At 36.1% G+C, this 18,636-nt stretch overlaps 2 non-coding genes across 2 annotated transcripts; both read right to left on the bottom strand.

The window, feature by feature from the left end:
• Window positions 1-13,387: 13,387 nt before the first annotated feature.
• On the bottom strand, window positions 13,388-13,460 carry TRNAW-CCA. The gene has a single exon. It is a non-coding gene; the product is annotated as a tRNA-Trp (tRNA).
• Window positions 13,461-16,019: 2,559 nt separating this feature from the next.
• TRNAH-GUG lies at window positions 16,020-16,092 on the bottom strand. The gene has a single exon. It is a non-coding gene; the product is annotated as a tRNA-His (tRNA).
• Window positions 16,093-18,636: the final 2,544 nt, after the last annotated feature.

The raw sequence follows: 18,636 nt of genomic DNA, 5'->3' as shown, positions 1-18,636 counted from the left end.
AGAAAAACAAAAAAAACCTAATCACAAATTGGGCAGAAGTCCTAAATAGATGTTTCTTGAAAGAAGACATGTATATGGCCAAATAGCACATGAAAAGATAGTCAATATCCCCAATTACTACAGAAATGCAGATAAAAACTACAATGAGGTATCACTTCACACCAGTCATAATAGCCTTCATCAAAAATCTATAAACAATAAATTATGGACAGGGTGTAGAGAAAATTTAATCCTCTTATGCTGTTGGTAGGAAAGTAAATTGAGGTAGCTACTGTGGAAAACAATATGGAAGTTCCTTGCAAAACAAAAATAGAATTACTATATGACCTAGCAATCCTACTCTTGGGCATATAACTGGAAGAGACCATATCAAAATACACATGCAACTCATTGTTCATTGCAGGACTATTTACAATAGCCAGGACATGAAAGCAACCTAAATATCCATCATCTGAGGAATGGATAATGATGATGTGGTACATTTATACAATCGAATATTAGTCAGCCATATAAAGGAATGAAATTGAGTGATTTGCAGAGATATAGACGCATCTAGAGAGACTTTCATACAGAGTGAAGTAAGTCAGATAACAAATATTGTATTTTGATACCTATTTGTAGATTCTAGTAGAGACATGGTACAGATGAACCTATATGTAAAGCAGAAATACAGACACAGACAGTGAGAACAGACTTGTGAACACCAAGGGGGAAAAGGAAACATGGGATGAATTAAGAAATTAAGATTGACATATATATATACTACTATTTATAAAATAGATAACTAATGAGAAATTTTTGTAGAGTTCAGGGAACTTTACTGTGTTTATCTAAATGGGAAGGAAGTACCAAAAAGAGGGGATATATGTTTACATAAAACATTCACTTTTCTGCACAGCAGAAACTAAGAGAATATTGTAAAGAAACTATACTCCAACAAAAAAAAATTTTTTTTAACAAAAAAGTGTTAAATAATACACAAATATACTAACAAACAAGGAGATTTTCTCACTAAGAATTACTCTGTCATCAATTATTTAAATAGTTTTTTTCTTCCTTCTGTCACAGTATTCTGGGTTTTCTTTTTATTTCCTTTTCTGTTTCTCTCTCCTTTTCTTCCTCCTTCCCCTTCTCTCTACCTTTTCCTCCTCTTTCTTCTTCTCCCTCCCACCCTCACTTCTTCATCTCTCTACTTTCCTTTTCACTTCTATGTCTATTTCCCTATCTCTATCTCCTCCATTTCCCTCTTTTTCCTCTCTCAGTCTATCCAGTGAGTTAGGTTTTTACAACTGTGCCTTCTCCCATTTAACACCTACAATGAACCAGACATTGTCCTAGGTGCTAAGCACACAAACTATTGACTCAAGCCTTGCTTCCTTCTTTCCTATTCTAGTAAACTTCTTCACTTCTTGAACCCTGAGCTAAAAGCACTCTGTGAGAGCTTTCCTGCTGCTGCTACTGCTAAGTCACTTCAGTCGTGTCTGACTCTGTGTGACCCCATAGATGGCAGCCCACCAGGCTCCCTCGCCCCTGGGATTCTCCAGGCAAGGACACTGGAGTGGGTTGCCATTTCCTTCTCCAATGCATGAAAGTGAAAAGTGAAAGGGAAGTCGCTCAGTCATGTCCGACTCTTCGCGACCCCATGGACTGCAGCCTTCCTGGCTCCTCCGTCCATGGGATTTTTCAGGCAATAGTACTGGAGTGTGGTGCCATCGCCTTCTCCGGAGAGCTTCCCTAATTTCTCCAAATAGAAATAATCCCTCTGTACTTTGTTTGAAGGGGTACAATAATTATAGCATTTAGTTACAATGAAGTAATAGTGATGTTCAGTTGCTAAGTTGTGTCTGACTCTTTGCGACCCCATGGCCTGCAGCACTACAGGTTTCCCTATTCTTCACTCTCTCCTGGAGTTTGTTCAAACTCATGTCCATAGAGTTAGTGATGCCATCCAACCATCCCATTCTCTGTTGGCCCTTCTCCTTTTGCGTTTAATTTTTCCCAGCATCGGAGTCTTTTCCAATGAGTCAGCTCTTTGCAGCAGGTGGCCAAAGTATTGGAGCTTCAGCTTCAGCATCAGTCCTTCCAATGAATATTCAGGATTGATTTCCTTTAGGATTGACTGGCTTGATCTCCTTGCTATCCAAGAGACTCTCAAGAGTCTTCTCCAGCACCGCAAATTGAAAGCATCAATTCTTCGGTGCTCAGGCTTTTTTATGGACCAACTTGCACATCCATACAGGACTACTGGAAAAAGTACTTTGTCAAGTATTTTGACTCTTTGGACCTTTGTTGTCAAACTTATGTCTCTACTTTTTAGTATGATGTCTAGGTTTGTCACAGCTTTTCTTTCAAGGAGCAAGCATCTTTTAATTTTGGGGCTTCAGTCACTAGCCACAGTGATTTTGGAGCCCAAGAAAATAAAATCTGCCATTGTTTTTACTTTTTCCCTCTGTTAACCAGGAAATAATGGGACCAGATGCCATGATCTTAGATTTTTGAATGTTGAGTTTTAAGCCAGCTTTTTCACTCTCCTCTTTCACCCTTTCAAGAGGCTTTTTATTTTGAAAGTTTTGAAATAATATTATAATAAAATACTAATATTACATTATTATTTTCACACTAATATCATATACTGTCTTTATTGTCTCAGCCACCAGGGCAGGAAAGCTATGACAAACCTAGAGAGTGAGTTGAAAAGAAGAGACATTACTCTACCAATAAAAGTCCGTATATTCAAGGCTATGGGTTTTCCCAGTGGTCAAATGTGTTTGTGAGAGATGAACCATAAAGAAAGTGGAGCACCAAAGAACTGATGCCTTCAAACTATCTCTTATTAGCTACTTCACACTGAGTAATGAGTTTATTCCTTTATGATTTTGAACTTTCATATATCTGTATTTTGAACATCTGGAAAACTGGAACAAAAGGGAGGGATATATGTATACCTATGGCTGATTCATGTTGATGTTTGACAGAAAACAACAAAATTATGTAAAGCAATTATCCTTCAATAAAAACATCTTTCAAAAATAAATATCTTTCAAAAAAAAAATAAACAACTGGTAAATTGTCTATGAATTAAACAGCCCCTAATGTCCCTTCCACTTATAAATTCTATGATTTCAAGAATTTTAAAGGCCCTCAAGAGAGTAAATCTTGGCATTTTACCCACTCCTACACTACAAACTAACTTATATCCAAATATCACTAACTTTTTATCTACCTGATTTTGTAAAGTTATTTTCTCTAACTTATTAGCTGTCTGGCTACGTTAGGTAAGAATTTGTTTTGTTCGAATTTTTTTTCCTGTTGCCTCATACTGAGCCTTGAAAACAATACAGTAGTTTGAATGAAGTGAGATGAAGATAAATATTGTCCTAAAAGCAATGGTAGCCAAAGTTCAGCAAGTAGAGAGTGGGATAATGGCTCACTTCCTCTTTTGTGTAAGCATGGGTGGTAGCCAAAGGTACTCTGTTGAATGTTGTTTCCTGTATACACTGTGTATCATTCTATGTGCTGCTCAGGCCAAATTTTAGAAAGTATGCCAAGTTGAATTTCATACCAGGTTTAGAGAGGAATTTAGCAAAGTGAATATATCTCCCCTCTCTTCACCTCATTCCCATTCTTTGTCAAACAGAGAAGATTCATATATAACAAACATTTTTAATGGAATAAAATTTTGGTTTGCCAAGAAGATAAATCAAATATCAAGCTATTATTTTTGTTATGTATCCCAGTAAGAACTCCAGACAGTTATTGTGAAAATGCTAATATACATGACTGAGGGAGTATGTGTTCTTGCCCTCTACTAACAAAAACACTCATTATGACTAATCTCCTAGCTCCCAATTATATTTTCATCTAAGAGCAAACCTGTAATGAGGGCCTTGTGTACTCTCAGATTTACTCCTGACTCTTAGATAATGCTTAGGGAATTATGAGGTGAAAAAGGCCTCACAATTTAAATGAATGATTGGGAAAGAACCAAGTCCAAATATAGAATCGTATCAGGAAAAGTCAGTGCAAGAAAAATGTAGAAGGGAGCCAGCAAAAGAAAAGGAAATGCTGAAGGCTGCAGAGGTAAAGAATCACTGTTTAAAAGAAAACTTTGATACTAATCTAATCAATGAATAGGTGAACTGGAGAGCAAATGAAAATATGGAGTGGATTACTTGTTCTTGATGCCTCAGTTTTCTCATCTTTGTTACCCACATGAAAGTGTTTTTAATAAGATCTAATAAACTAATTTCAAAGCATTTAGCATTATACCTATTAAATATTCCAGAAATATAAATGTGATATAATATAAATTAATGTGATAATATTAAAGGGTTAGTATTTCATGAGCAGTTTAAGAAAAAAACCTATATTGGGGACAAAAAAAGTGGCAGAATTTGGAAATCAGAAATAAAATCATCTTAAACTACAGAAGACTGTATGAGGATAAATCCTAAGTTGATAATGAAATAGACTTCATAAATACAGTGAAATATAATTTAATTTGATGTAGAAAATTGAATAGAAGCAAATCTATCAAATATTTTTAAACTGAGAATTTAAAAATAAACTTTAAAAGAAATCTAAGCAGGTGTCAGAGCAACAAAAGAAAAATAAATATGGAGGTTTACGCCAAACAAAGAGAACAGGGAAATCCTGAAAACTTCTATTAACCTGCGTAACTTCCTTCCCAATTATACTCATGGAAGATGTATTAGTAGAACAATTTGTAAACAGCTTGATATATTCCAAATCTGACTGATCATTGATAGCATTTTTTAAAGGCCAGGTCATCATTGTCCTCACTAGAGATACTAGTACCACTATGTGAGAAATTTCCAATGGCTGTAGAGACAGAATTCTCTGGCAGAATCAACTGGCTACCTGCCATTATAGTACATCCTCTCCAGACTGAGTAAAGGAATTTTCTCATTTAAAGGAACTGAAAGTGGGTTTCATATGCGACGGTTCTCCAGTGTACAGTAAATAGTAAGTTGTTGATCAGATTTTATTTTCTGGAGAGTTTTAGATGTCTATTGAAAAAGGGGGCAAGAAACACACACACATGCAAACTGAGTAGAAGCACCCTAGAACACTGCGCATGTGTTGGGGGTGTGTATATATAGGCACACATACACATATATATCAATATATTCCACTATACTGGGCTTCCCTGGTGGTTCAGTGCTAAAGAATCAGCCTGCTAATTCAGGAGACAGGGAGACACAGGTTTGATCCCTGGATCGGGAGGATCCCCTGGAGATGGAAATGGCAACCCACTCCAGTAGGCAGTATTTTTGCCTCAAAAACCAAATGGAGAGAGGAGCCTGGTGGGCTACAGTCCATGGGGTGCCAAAAAGTCAGACATGACTTCACAACTGAAAAACAGCAACCACAATACTAGTTGTTTTTGCTGCAAAGATGGAAGTTGAAAAATAGGCTAAACATAAATTGCTAAAAATAGGACTTTGGAAATAGTGCTGTGCCATATCTGCAGATATGAATAATTAGGAGTGAGTTGATGATGAAACTCAGGTAGTCTTTCTACTTGAAAGATAGCTTACATGTGAGATTGAATAGGAAAGTGAACTTTAGTCCATATCTTTATGAAGTTATGGTGTGCTGAATGATCCTAGATGTCATCTAGAATGTTATTTGAAATACTACATGCTTTCTAGGTAGATTTAATTACTGAATATGTAGACATCTCTATGTTTAGTTCATGGCTGATTAGATTCTGTGTTGTTTGATAACTGAGATTCTTCAGTTTGTTGTTTTCCAATGTAGAAATTGTCCTAAAATCCTATATATATATATATATATATATTTATATTCCATTCATATGAAATAAGTAATAAACATGCTCACAGGCTTTCCATGCAATTATGTAACTCTTATAGAGAAAAGGAATCATGATATTAGGAAAGAAATCCTTCTCATTTAGGGAATTCTAGGAAAATGTCATGTGTATGTATAATTTTATTTGAAGATAATTAAAAATGTTTGAAAAACTCTCCATCCAATCATGAATGTGCATGAAAAGCTAAGCAAAGTGTTTCATTTATTAGCATGCCTGTTACCATTCTCTGTATTTACTGAAAAAAAAAAAAAAAAGTTAAATCTAAGAAGTTATGCCCATCACAGACCACAACTATTAGAAACTGAGCTAAGTTGTACAGGGGCCTTGAACACACTTCATGAGACACTAAAACAGTTCAATGTGCCAGCCAGATTCAGGAAGGATAGTTGTACCTAAAAGATTTCCTCTCCTTTTCCCTTTACATACAATGCTTATCCACACACACAAATTATCTGCAGAAGAAAAGTTAGCAGCTAATAGAAACTTAAAATATTTAAAATATTTTAATACTTGTGACAATTTTACTTTATTCTACAGAAGCATAAGTCTTTTGCTCTGGTATTATAGACACAAAATATCTCTAACATATTTTTTCTAGTTTTTTTCACATTCAGAATCATTTTCTATTGTGAATAGAATTAAGATGAATGACTCACATATTATAATAACAAACTGAAAGGCTGGAGACTAGCATTAATTATTTAAAATTACACTTAATGAAAAGATGAAGAGAGTTGGGAAAAAATGAAGGAAAAGTATTTAGAATATCAATGATGGGATAAAACCAGAATGAAAGACTTAGGGGAAGGAATGAAACATGAAGCATGATTAAGTGTGGCCAGAGGAATCAGAATAACCTAATTTTACTTAAATCCAGCTAAAAAGATACACAACATAATAATAGTTATAAATAATAATTAATGTGTTGAAATTCTCAAGATTTACCTCGACTTTACCTCTCCAACTCACACTGCAGACAGATTAAAGGGGCTATTTTAATCATTTTTATTTGACTGAAACAATTTCTAAAAACTGAGAAACATTTTATTCCCACTACATTCTCAATTCTGTAGATTTACTCACCCATATCTCTAATAGATCTTGGGAATTCATCCCATTATGTAGAAATAGCCAAATCAGAACACTATGGAAAAACAAACACATCTAAAACAAAGGAAGATACAAAAATTTATCTAAGTTAAACCCAACTATAGATAGAAATTTTGATTCATTCGGAAAGATATACATTATACCTGGCTATAGGCTATAATCTAAATTTTGTGTAAACATCTGTACAGTAATGGAACTTTTATTAGTTACTTATTAGCCTAAGCTTAAATTTACATAAGACATTAACAAGAGAGTCAACATCATCTATAAACCCAAACAACCATCTAATGCTGATTACACTGAAAAGGCCTCTCAGGTGGAATAATTATCTATTTAGATAGATGCTGCTGGATGTTTATTCCTATTCTTAGCTGTGTCACATTCCCAAACAACAAAAGAAATAGCATGCCATCTGAGAGGACTTTAAAATATTTCACAAGAAAATCTTCAGAAGCTCAATTTTCCCCAAACCTAAGATATTCATTATTCATATAATAGTTATAAAGTCAAGATGAGCTCAGTCAGAGTGGTTACCAATACATTTTAAATATCCCACATACTTGTATCTGGTTGGCCAAAATCTAGTGATGCTTATTTTACCAAATCAATATATTTAGCAAAAGAGTTGTATTCCAAATAAATATTGAAGAAAATTCTTATTTTGAAGAAGATTATTATTTCCCTAATGCCCACAACCAACACAGCATTTTTGATTAATTATAATATTTTCATTTCTTGAACACAAACTTCACCATACATAAAGCAAAATATGTGATTAAATCTCAATTATCTAAAAACATTTACATTCCTAACATGCTTACCATCATCTAAGTCACTTCTAGGCTTAAGGAATAATGGGTTTTCCTCAACTCATCTTGGGCTTGTGAGAATTGCCATTAAGCAATAAAATAAATTAATCCCCCACCAAAACTTGGAAGCTTTAGTACAGAAGGTCTTTACCAAGAAGTATTGGAGAAAAACATTTTTTTTAATTGTTGGCAGACGCAGTCACTGGCAACTCTGAAAAACAATTGGCTTCTATTTCCTCCTAGAGGCAGCTTCCCTCCCTAGGAGTCCTACTCATTCATGCTATCTCTGGTTTCTAGAAACTTTCAATCTTCCAACAACTTTTATGTTCATTTAACCTTTTTTAAAATTAACCAAACATTCCCCATTTCTTTAAAGCTCTTCTCTCTACATTTCCAGGAGATAACTAGTAATTCAATAAGCAGATCTGTACTGAACAGATATATTTGCATGTTTATAGTAGATTTGGTAGGCAATGTTTTAACTCAAAAGGATGGTATCTGCAGCCAGCTCTCTGGGGTTGTGGTATTTTTCAAATTTTTCAATATTTTTCAAATTCTAACATTTAGTCTGCCTATCCAGCATATTCTAAAGCAAAATACCATTGAAATATGTTATAATAGAGGTAAGTTTTGTTCTTACTACATGCACTAATAGAATCAATACCAGGTATCCGGATGGTTTCATATGATCCAGGGAGTTTTTTCCCCTGGATAATTAAAAACAAGTAAGCAAACAAAAGCCCTTTCTTGCTAAAAAAAAAAAAAATAATAATAATCTGTGTTCCTTTTTGAAAGTGAAAGTGTTAGTCGCTCTCACTTTCAAAAAGGAATACGGATTAATTTTTTTTTTTTTTTTTTAGCAAGAAAGGGTTTTTGTTTGCTTATTTGTTTTTAATTATCCAGAGAAATAACTCCCTTGATCATGTGAAATCCATTCCTTTTTAACATGCTGCAAATTTGCTCTTCCCTGTCTCTCCAGCCTCTCTCTCCGTCAGCATTGGCACCCTGGCTATTTTCATGCTGCTTTACATAATTGGTCTCTGAAGCTGCCACCTGTTCACAAGTATACAAATCACTCTCCTTTGAGAATATGATTTCACCAAATCATGATGGAATAATGAGCCCGGACATCAGTTTCACATCTGTAAATACATAGATTCACCTCTTACACTGAGTGTAATAGATTCTCATAATAGAATAAAGGTTATGTTTAAATGAAAACAATGTAATTATTATGTTGATCTTATTTGGTTTTGAGTAATTCCTCCACTTTACCCTTTCCACTTTTCTGCTCTATTCACTTTATCCCTTTTACTGAGAATGTGCTGTGTCCAGATTATCCCATCAAAAGCAAACATAGTTTTCCCCAAAGACATCCCCTAGTAGAGGATCAAATGTTCAGGATATCACATCTCTGGACTTTAGCTTTTCATCTTACCTGGTCCAAAGAATACGGACCTCACAAAAGAGTATTTTACTCATTTTTGGTGGCTCAGATGGTAAAGTGTCTGCCTACAGCGTGGGAGACCTGAGTTCGATCCCTGCGTTGGGAAGATTTCCTAGAGAAGGAAATGCCAACCCACTCCAGTATTCTTGCCTGGAAAATCCCATGGACAGAGGAACCTGGTAGGCTACAGTCCATGGGGTCACAAAGAGTTGGACACGACTGAGTGACATTCTACATAATGGAGTCATCTAAAAGTTTTGAACAACAGGGATAATCAGCATTAGTACATAGCTGGAAATATACTGTCTTTTCATTAGTGCTTTAAAAGATTTAAAAGGATTAACTGTCATTATATTATGCAGTCAGATTTAATTGGTTAAAGAACATCTCATTGCTGCAAAGCTATTTCTAACCATGTTCATGGTAGTCACTATTTTCTGTAAAAGAACATCTGAAGAAAATTTATAATTTCCTCAGATTGAAGAGTTGGTTGCATATGTAACTAAAATACATGATTTAAGAACTAATTCAGCCAGACCCCTTTATGTCAAGAATATTGCCATATTTTCTATTGGAAATATTTCCAGGGCTACTTGTAAAATACATATTAGAAAAGGTGAGAATTTAGTATGGATAAATTTGATACATAGAAAGGTTACAAATATATGACAAAAATATATGTAATATACAAATATCCATGTCTCCTAACATCATTTTAATTCCTGATTCCTAAAATGAGGAAGGACAATATTTTTATCTAAAATCTCAAAAACTTGGAGGAATTGTCTGATAACTTCTTTGATTATCACATCTAATTAACAAGTGAAACAATTAGTAGAAATAATTAGTTTTCTACCTCCCCCAAATCCAACTTTTTATAATATGACTGTCATGTTTTTATGACATAGGATCTATGAAAAAAAATATGGATTCTATTTATAAATATATAATGCATGTTTGTTCATGTTTCTAAAGTAGATATTTAATCTTATAAAATATATAGTGCATATACATAAAAAATAAAATAATGCCATTTGCAGCAATATGGATGTACCTAGAGATTATCATACTAAGTGAAGTAATTAGACAAGGACAAATACCATATGACATCACTTACATGTGGAATCTAAAACAACGATACGAGTGAATTTATTTAGAAAGCAGACACAGACTCACAGACTTTGAAAACAAACTTATTGTTACCAGAGGCAAAAGGTGTGGGGTACAGAGGATAAATTAGTAGTTTGGGATTAAAATATACATACTACTATATATAAAATAGATAATCAATAAGAACCTAATGTATAGCACAGGAGCTCTACTCAGTATATTGTAATAAATTAAATTGGGAAAAAATCTGAAAAAGAATGGATATTTGTATAACTGAATCACTTTGCTGTATACCTGAAATAACACAACATTGTAAATCAACTGTACAACAATGTAAAATAAAAATTAAAAAATTACATGCATATTCTGCTTATAAATCTTCATAGTTTTAAATTTGGAAGAGGGTTATGAGATTATACGGGGCTTCCCGATGGCTCAGTGGTAAAGAATCTACCCACAGTGCAGAAGACACAGGAGACATGGGTTCCATCCCTGTTAGAAAGAGTCTCTGGAGGAGTAAAATGGCAACCCACTCCAGTATTCTTGCCTGGAAAAAATCCCATAGGCAGAGGAGCCTGGTGGCCTACAGTCTATAGGGTCCCAAAGAGTCAGACAGGACTAAGTGACTAAACAACACTCCCCCGCGCCCCCTCCCCCCTACACACAAACCTTTCATTTTAGAAATAAGAAAGTTAAAATCTCATAAACACCATAAATCCAGAGAGTGACTCATGAGAGAGAAATCACCTCTCTGTTTTGTTACTTCTTACATCCATATCACTTTACAAAGTGGCAGACAGGCACTAGATACACACTTATTAGATGAATACTTGAGTAAAAGCTAGGAAAAGAAACAACCAGGACTATTCTATACAACTTTAGAATTTAGATCTTCATTAAGCAACATCTTTTTGGCATATACCAAATTCAGTTCAGTAGTTATTGCGTACTTTCAGAGAGTATGCAAGATAATTTGGAGAAAACAGTTTGTTAAAATGAATGACATAGCTTCTGCTTTAATGTAATTAGTTATGTATAGTTTTCATTAATATCATTAAATAAGGTGTTTGTTAAAATATAGTTACAAAATGCTGAGAAGAGAGAAATTATTTCTTACTGGTTGTATCTAGAAAGTCTTCATGAATGAAGAGATATTTGGCCTAGGGATTCTGAAAAATGGTTAGAAAATCAATTAACGAACTATAGAAAGATTTCAGTGTGTCTGCCCTCTGATGCCCTCTTGCAACACTTACCATCTTACTTGGGTTTCTGTTACCTTGGCGTGGGGTATCTCTTCACGGCTGCTCCAGCAAAGCACAGCCTCTGCTCCTTACCTTGGATGAGGGGTATCTCCTTGCCGTCACTGTTCCTGACCTTCATCGTGGGAGAGCTCCTCTAGGCCCTCCTGTGCTGCTGCAGCCACCACTCCTGGGTTGCTCCTCCCAGCCGCCGGCCCTGGCCTCTGGAGTGGGTGGCTCCTCCCAGCTGCCGCCCCTGGCCTCGGGCTCGGGGTGGCTCCTCAAGGTCACTGCCCCTGGCCTCGGGCTCGAGGTGGCTTCTCCTGGCCACCCCTGGTCTCGGACGCGGGGTGTCTCCTCCCGGCCGCCACTGGCCTCGGACATGGGGTAGTCATGTATGGATGTGAGAGTTGGACTGTGAAGAAGGCTGAGTGCCGAAGAATTGATGTGTTTGAACTTTGGTGTTGGAGAAGACTGAACTGAACTGAACTGATAGAAAGGTTCCAAAAATGTTCTTGGAAGAAAAAATTTGAACAAAAACACAAAGCCAGGAAAGGCATAATTTGGTACAATAATAATGGGTGGTTGGATGAAGGGAAGTATATGAAAAAAATCAAGAAAAGGAAGAAGAAAAGAAATAGAAGCCAGGTTGTGAAGGTCTTTGAATGTCTGTACTTCCTCAGGCAGGCAGTGGGCAAGGAAGTCTCTGACCAAGGGAGTCATATACTAGAGTGATATCAAGGCTGTTTTGGCTGTAGCATCCAGAAGAAAGTAAAGATCAGACCTTTCTTTTACAGTCCTTAAGTAAGGAGTGAAATTGTGTGTTAGATTATACAGACAATAAATACTTCCTTTAAAATACTCAATGTGTTTTTTTTCCTGGACATTATTCCTTTACTACGTGTAACATGGAGAAAAGAAAATAACACGTGGGTGGATGTGAGCAGGAAAAGGAAAGAAATGGAAAAGAAGCTTTTGTATCTTTGGACATAAGCTGTTTTAAGAAAAAAAACAGTATATTTTGTATAAATGTTTTGGTTTCAATGTTAAAGGTTTTTTGAGTTATAATTATTGTCTGTCTGGGAGATCAGGAGAAATTACAGGAAACTGAAATAAGACTGAGCACTGAAGAATTGATGCTTTTGAACTGTGGTGTTGGAGACGACTCTTAAGAGTCCTTTGGACTGCAAGGAGATACAACCAGTCCATTCTGAAGGAGGTCAGCTCTGGGATTTCTTTAGAAGGAATGATGCTAAAGCTGAAACTCCAGTACTTTGGCCACCTCATGCAAAGAGTTGACTCATTGGAAAAGACTCTGATGCTGGAGGGGTTGGGGGCAGGAGGAGAAGGGGACGACAGAGGATGAGATGGCTGGATGGCATCACTGACTCTATGGATATGAGTCTGAGTGAACTCCGGGAGTTGGTGATAGACAGGGAGGCCTGGAGTGCTGCGTTTCATAGGGTTGCAAAGAGTTGGACACGACTGAGTGACTGAACTGAACCGAACTGAAATAGACATGATACAAAAACCCTGATATGTTTGTAGACATGAATGACCCTTCTTTTGAGTACCTGTAACAACTGGTCTACCGGTTATCTTCAGCTGTATTATGGTCCAGTCTAGTTAGCATCAGTTGCCAACGTCTCCTGAATTGTTTTCAAACATGCAAAGAAAGAAAGTAAAGAAAGTGAAGTCGCTCAGTTGTGTCTGACTCTTTGCAACCCCGTGGACTGTAGCGAACCAGGCTTCTCCACCCATGGGATTCTCCAGGCAAGAATACTGGAGTGGGTTACCATTTCCTTCTCCAGTGGATCTTCCCGACTCAGGGATCGAACCTGGGTCTCCTGCATTGGAGGCAGACGCTTTAACCTCTGAGCCACCAGGGAAGCCCTTCAAACATGCAAGCATACATCTAAAAGTATTCTTGTTTTGTTTCATCTCAATACTATAGCAACTTCAACCTGAAGTAAACTTTTAATTTACTGTATTTCCAGAATTAGATAAAAATACAGGATTATATTTGATGGAACTTCTAAATACTTCTAAATTTCATCAGCCAACTTCAATTTAAGCAATGTTGAAATCCAACAGCATTAATGGTTAGACAAACTAAACAATAGGTAATATTGTTGACAAACTTTTTATTTGTATCATATGTCCCAAGCATTATAAGCTAAAATAGAAATATATAGGGTAAGTGGAAAAGGATTTTGATTTTGATTTTTTATTTGATAGTAGTCACTATAATATTAGTGTATGGGTGAAATGCTATCCCTTCTCAACAACAAATATATGCAGAATCGTTATTTCATTGGAATAAGTAAGGAACAATTTACAAATTACCTTTCTTTTTCCCCTGATATCCTTCAATAGTCTCCCACTGAGATTTAAACTCAGAACCTCCAGAGAACAGATGGTGGGGACCTTATCTTCTTGCGGATCACAGCACAGCAGTGTAACTCGGTCTGATAATCCAGTCACTTGAAATAAAGTGCTGTTTTTAGTCTTCCATTTGCTTCTGCTTTTCAGATAAACACTTTATTATTATTACCAATAAATATTTCATTTCTGTTTTGTCTGGCCTCACAAACTGACCTGGAGCAAATAATACCAACAGAAACAATCATTTATATTGTTAGATTTAGGTTTGGCTGATAGCATCTAATCAGTAATTCAAATTTCTTTCTTCTGCTATTTTTTTGTCTAACAAATTTACTTCAAGTTGCATGTATAAATTTTGCTTGGACAAAGTAAACTAAATAAAGCCAATGAAGAAGGACAAATATAGGTGATAATTCCTCATTTTTAGTAAGTAAATACTCATTTTTAACAAGTAAATAGAGATTCTGTTAAAATATGATAATAGATTATTTTTCCCTCAGACTTATTAGGGTGTCTTGTATTGATTTAATTCAAAGAGTGAGTATTTAAATGGTACTAGCATTTCTCTTCAATTTTTTCTCAAGCACATATATCTACTCATATATATACATACATGTTGTAAACTTTGTAATAGAATATACTCATAAAGGCAAGGGATTTCAAAACACACAAAAAAGAACTATAATAATGATCATATTACCTTATTATCACTGGATGTTATTAAAACTTGGCCAAATTTTCAGCATATTCATAGTATGCTTGGAAGAAGGTTTAAAGATATAATAAGATAAGAAAGAAAAAAAAAGTTTTTGGAGCTGTACCACTTGATTTGCACACCTTAAACAACATTGAACATCAGATTCAGTTCAGTCACTCAGTCGTGTCCGACTCTTTGTGACCCCATGGACTGCAGCACACCAGGCTTCCCTGTCCATCACCAATTCCCAGAGCTTGCTCAGACTCATGTCCATCGAGTTGGTGATGCCATCCAACCATCTCATCCTCTGGCATCCCCTTCTCCTCCTGCCTTCAATCTTTTCCAGCATCAAGGTCTTTTCAAATGAGTCAGTTCTTCCAATCAGGTGGCCAGAGTATTGGAGTTTCAGGTTCAGTGTCAGTCCTTCCAATGAATATTCAGGACTGGTTTCCTTCAAGATGAACTGGTTGGATCTCCTTGTAGTTCAAGGGACTCTCAAGAGTCTTCATCAACACCACAATCCAAAATCATCAATTCTTTGGCACTCAGCTTTCTTTATAGTCCAACTTTCACATCCATACATGACTACTGGAAAAACCATAGCTTTGACTAGATGGGCAATGTCTCTGCTTTTTAATTTGCTGTCTAGTTTGGTCATAGCTTTTCTTCCAAAGAGCAAGTGTCTTTTAATTTCCTGGCTACAGTCACCATCTGCAGTGATTTTGGAGTCCAAGAAAATAAAGTCTGTCACTGTTTTCATTAAACATAGTATGTGAAAAAATCATAATTATACCAGAAATAACATTATTTTTTACTTATGGTCTAGTGAACAATATGTTGTGACTGCTCTATCAAAGAAAAGAAAGAAGAGTGAGCATTTAAACAATAATTCTAATTAATTCAACTCAGAAGAATCGATAGCTCTGAAAGCATTTTCAAATGCTTTGTCAGAGGATGACAGATAATGTGGCGCTTGGTCAGAATATTTGTTGGAGAAATATTATTCACAGTGAGAGACAGAGAAATAGCTTAATTGACATACAAAGAAGAAGAAGGTGGAGAACAGGCAGAAATAGACAGATGGTATGAATAACAAAACATTACCTATGATTTATTTATTCTAAAACATATGAAGAGACTACCTAATTTCTATCAGCTGTTTCTGAAAGAAGCAATTGAGGCAATACCTTTCTACTTCCAGAAAGGAAATGTGTTTGAACTTGCCTTATTGTGAAGTGAAGTGAAGTTGCTCAGTCGTGTCTGACTCTTTGTGGCCTCAGGGACTGTAGCCTACCAGGCTCCTCTGTCCATGGGATTTTCCAGGCAAGAATACTGGAGTGGGTTGCCATTTCCTTCTCCAGGGGATCTTCCTGACCCAGGGATCGAACCTGGGTCTCCTGCATCACAGGCAGATACTTTACCCTCTAAGCCACCAGGGAAAGTCTGCCTGATTGTGTATTGTGGTAAATCCTGGTCAAGTGGCCCTTGTGGCACATGTTTTATTCATGATGCATTAGAAATGATTTATAGATCCCATCCAGAGAAAATAATTATTATAGGAGAGCTACAGCTGCTGTCTTGTATTCTTTTTCTTTTTTTAAAAAATTTATTTATTTTAATTTTTACATATATACAATGGAGTATTACTCAGCCGTTAGAAAGAATACATTTGTATTCTTTTTCAGTTTCACTTTTTGGTAATGAAAATAATCAAATCTACATATTAAACACTGTTCATCAAAGGGCTATTTGACCCTCCCCAAATCAGAAACTTTCTAAATTAATAAAAACTCTTTATAGATACCATCACATAATAAAGAATTCTGTGTTTCACAGTAAGCGACTTTTTGCCAGACATGATATTTAAGGCTTTTTTTGGTGTTAAATTCCACTGTGCTACTTTTATGAGTTTAAATCATAATTGAATTAATAATTTAATACTTTAACAATAACCACAATGGAAAGTTGCTATTTCTGTTTGATTCATATAAGAGTTAAATTTCCCTACTCTTAAAATCTGGTTTCACAAAACTTTCAACACTGCCTTAAGATTCATATATCATATCAGAATATCACAGGTAAAAATTCTAGTTTCAAAAGTGGTCTATTAAAATTACACTGGAATTTTAACATAATAAAAAATATAAACATTGATGACATCATGATAGGAAATGAGTGTAAAATAGATAATTTTCTTTAAGAAGTAACACAGATTAAAATGACTTATACAGATAGCATAAAACAGATAACAATAAGCATAAGTGCTATATAAAACAAATATCTATTGTTATCACAGCTGGGAGAGTGACCTCTTCAACTTTTTGTGGCTCTACCTTTGTGAATTATTGGCAATTTCCTCACTATTAGGAAAGCATCCCCTTCTTCAGTCCATGTTTTTTCTTCTTCTTACTATATCCATACACACAGTAACTGAATATAAACAGGACTATTGGCTAGTTGAATGTTTTTGAAAATCACGTTTTTTTTAAAAAAAATCTAGAATCATTAAATGGCAATTGTCACATAAGTGCATCTTCTGGGACGTGCCCTGAAAATGTTTTTGTTAGAGGGCCATCTTGGACAATCATGGGAAAAGAATGGAGAAAAAAGACATTAAATGGCACCATTCCATTTGTTGAAGAATAAACAGTAGTCATTACTTTGTTTTTTACCATTTTTAGGAATTAACTCAAACTTATTCAGCCTAACATTTCCAGTTCACCAGAAAAGGCAACAATAACAACAACAACAAACAAAAACAAGGGAGCCTGGAAGCACTGAAGACTGCTGAGGGGAACTCTTGCCCTAGCTAAGTTCCCAGTTACTCTGGTGCTAGTCAAATTCTTCAGGTACCTGCAATGACTTACATAATTCAAAGACAATGAAGCTGGAAAAAGAATAGTCTCAAGGTGCAACAGGAAAGAATGGGGCAGGACACAATGGTTAAAAGAGTGAGACAACCTTAGAGAATAGGATACGACAAATATCAATTAGAAACTACATAGCTCAGTTGGTAAAGAATCTGCCTGCAATGCAGGAGACCCCGGTTCAATTCCTGGGTCAAGAAGATCCACTGGACAATGAATAGGCTACCGACTTCAGTATTCTTGGGCTTCCCTTGTGGCTCAGCTGGTAAAGAATCTGCCTGCAATGAGGGAGACCTGGGTTTGATCCCTGGGTTGGGAAGATCCCTGGAGAAGGAAAAGCCTATCCACTCTAGTATTCTGGCCTGGAGAATTCCATGGACAGAGGAGCCTGGTGGGCTACAGTCCACGGGGTCACAGAGTCAGACACAACTGAGCTCTTTATTCTGTCTCTGGAATGTTTATCTCTCTAGTAAACCTGCTTTCACTTTACTATAGCTCACTCTTAAATTGTTTCCTGTGCCAAGCTAAGGTTCCACATTTGGCAGCCTGTCCCAGGAACTCACTGCATGCCTGGCACACAACCATCTTCTTGTGCCCTATATTTTCCTATAACAAAGGGATCCCACTTGCAGTGCTAACAAATTTTGCATGTCTGTGTCACTTTTCCCCTGCCCAGTGTGCTGTTAATCTATTCTTTTGTTTGCTCCCTGTAACAACTCTGTGATACAAATGAAGAAGCCAAGGTAAACTGATGTTTAACTTTCTCTGCTCACTAGCCCACTGTTTTTGTCATTATACAGTTCTGCCTCCTCAGAACTCCCAGCTGGTTTCAGGGCATTCTTGTTTCTAATGGGAAACTCAGATATAGAGTGAGACTTCCACAGGACTGGACCTATCATGGGCTTTTCTAAGTCATGATCAATTGCCAAGTAATTAGAAAAAATGCTAAGTTAAATTGTCTAAATCAGTGTTTTCAGGAGTGATATCTTTATTATTTGCCAACTGGTAGGCAGTACTCTTGCCTGACAAATCCCACGGACAGAGGAGCCTGGTGGGCGGCAGTCCATGGGGTCCCAAAGAGTCGGACACGACTGAGCGACTTTTCTTTCACTTTTC

The sequence above is a fragment of the Oryx dammah genome, unplaced genomic scaffold (genome assembly GCF_014754425.2).
Source record: "Oryx dammah isolate SB20612 unplaced genomic scaffold, SCBI_Odam_1.1 HiC_scaffold_12, whole genome shotgun sequence".
NCBI lineage: Eukaryota > Metazoa > Chordata > Mammalia > Artiodactyla > Bovidae > Oryx > Oryx dammah.
The sequence above is the reverse complement of the archived record's forward strand: the minus strand, read 5'-3'. Positions and strand labels throughout refer to the sequence as shown.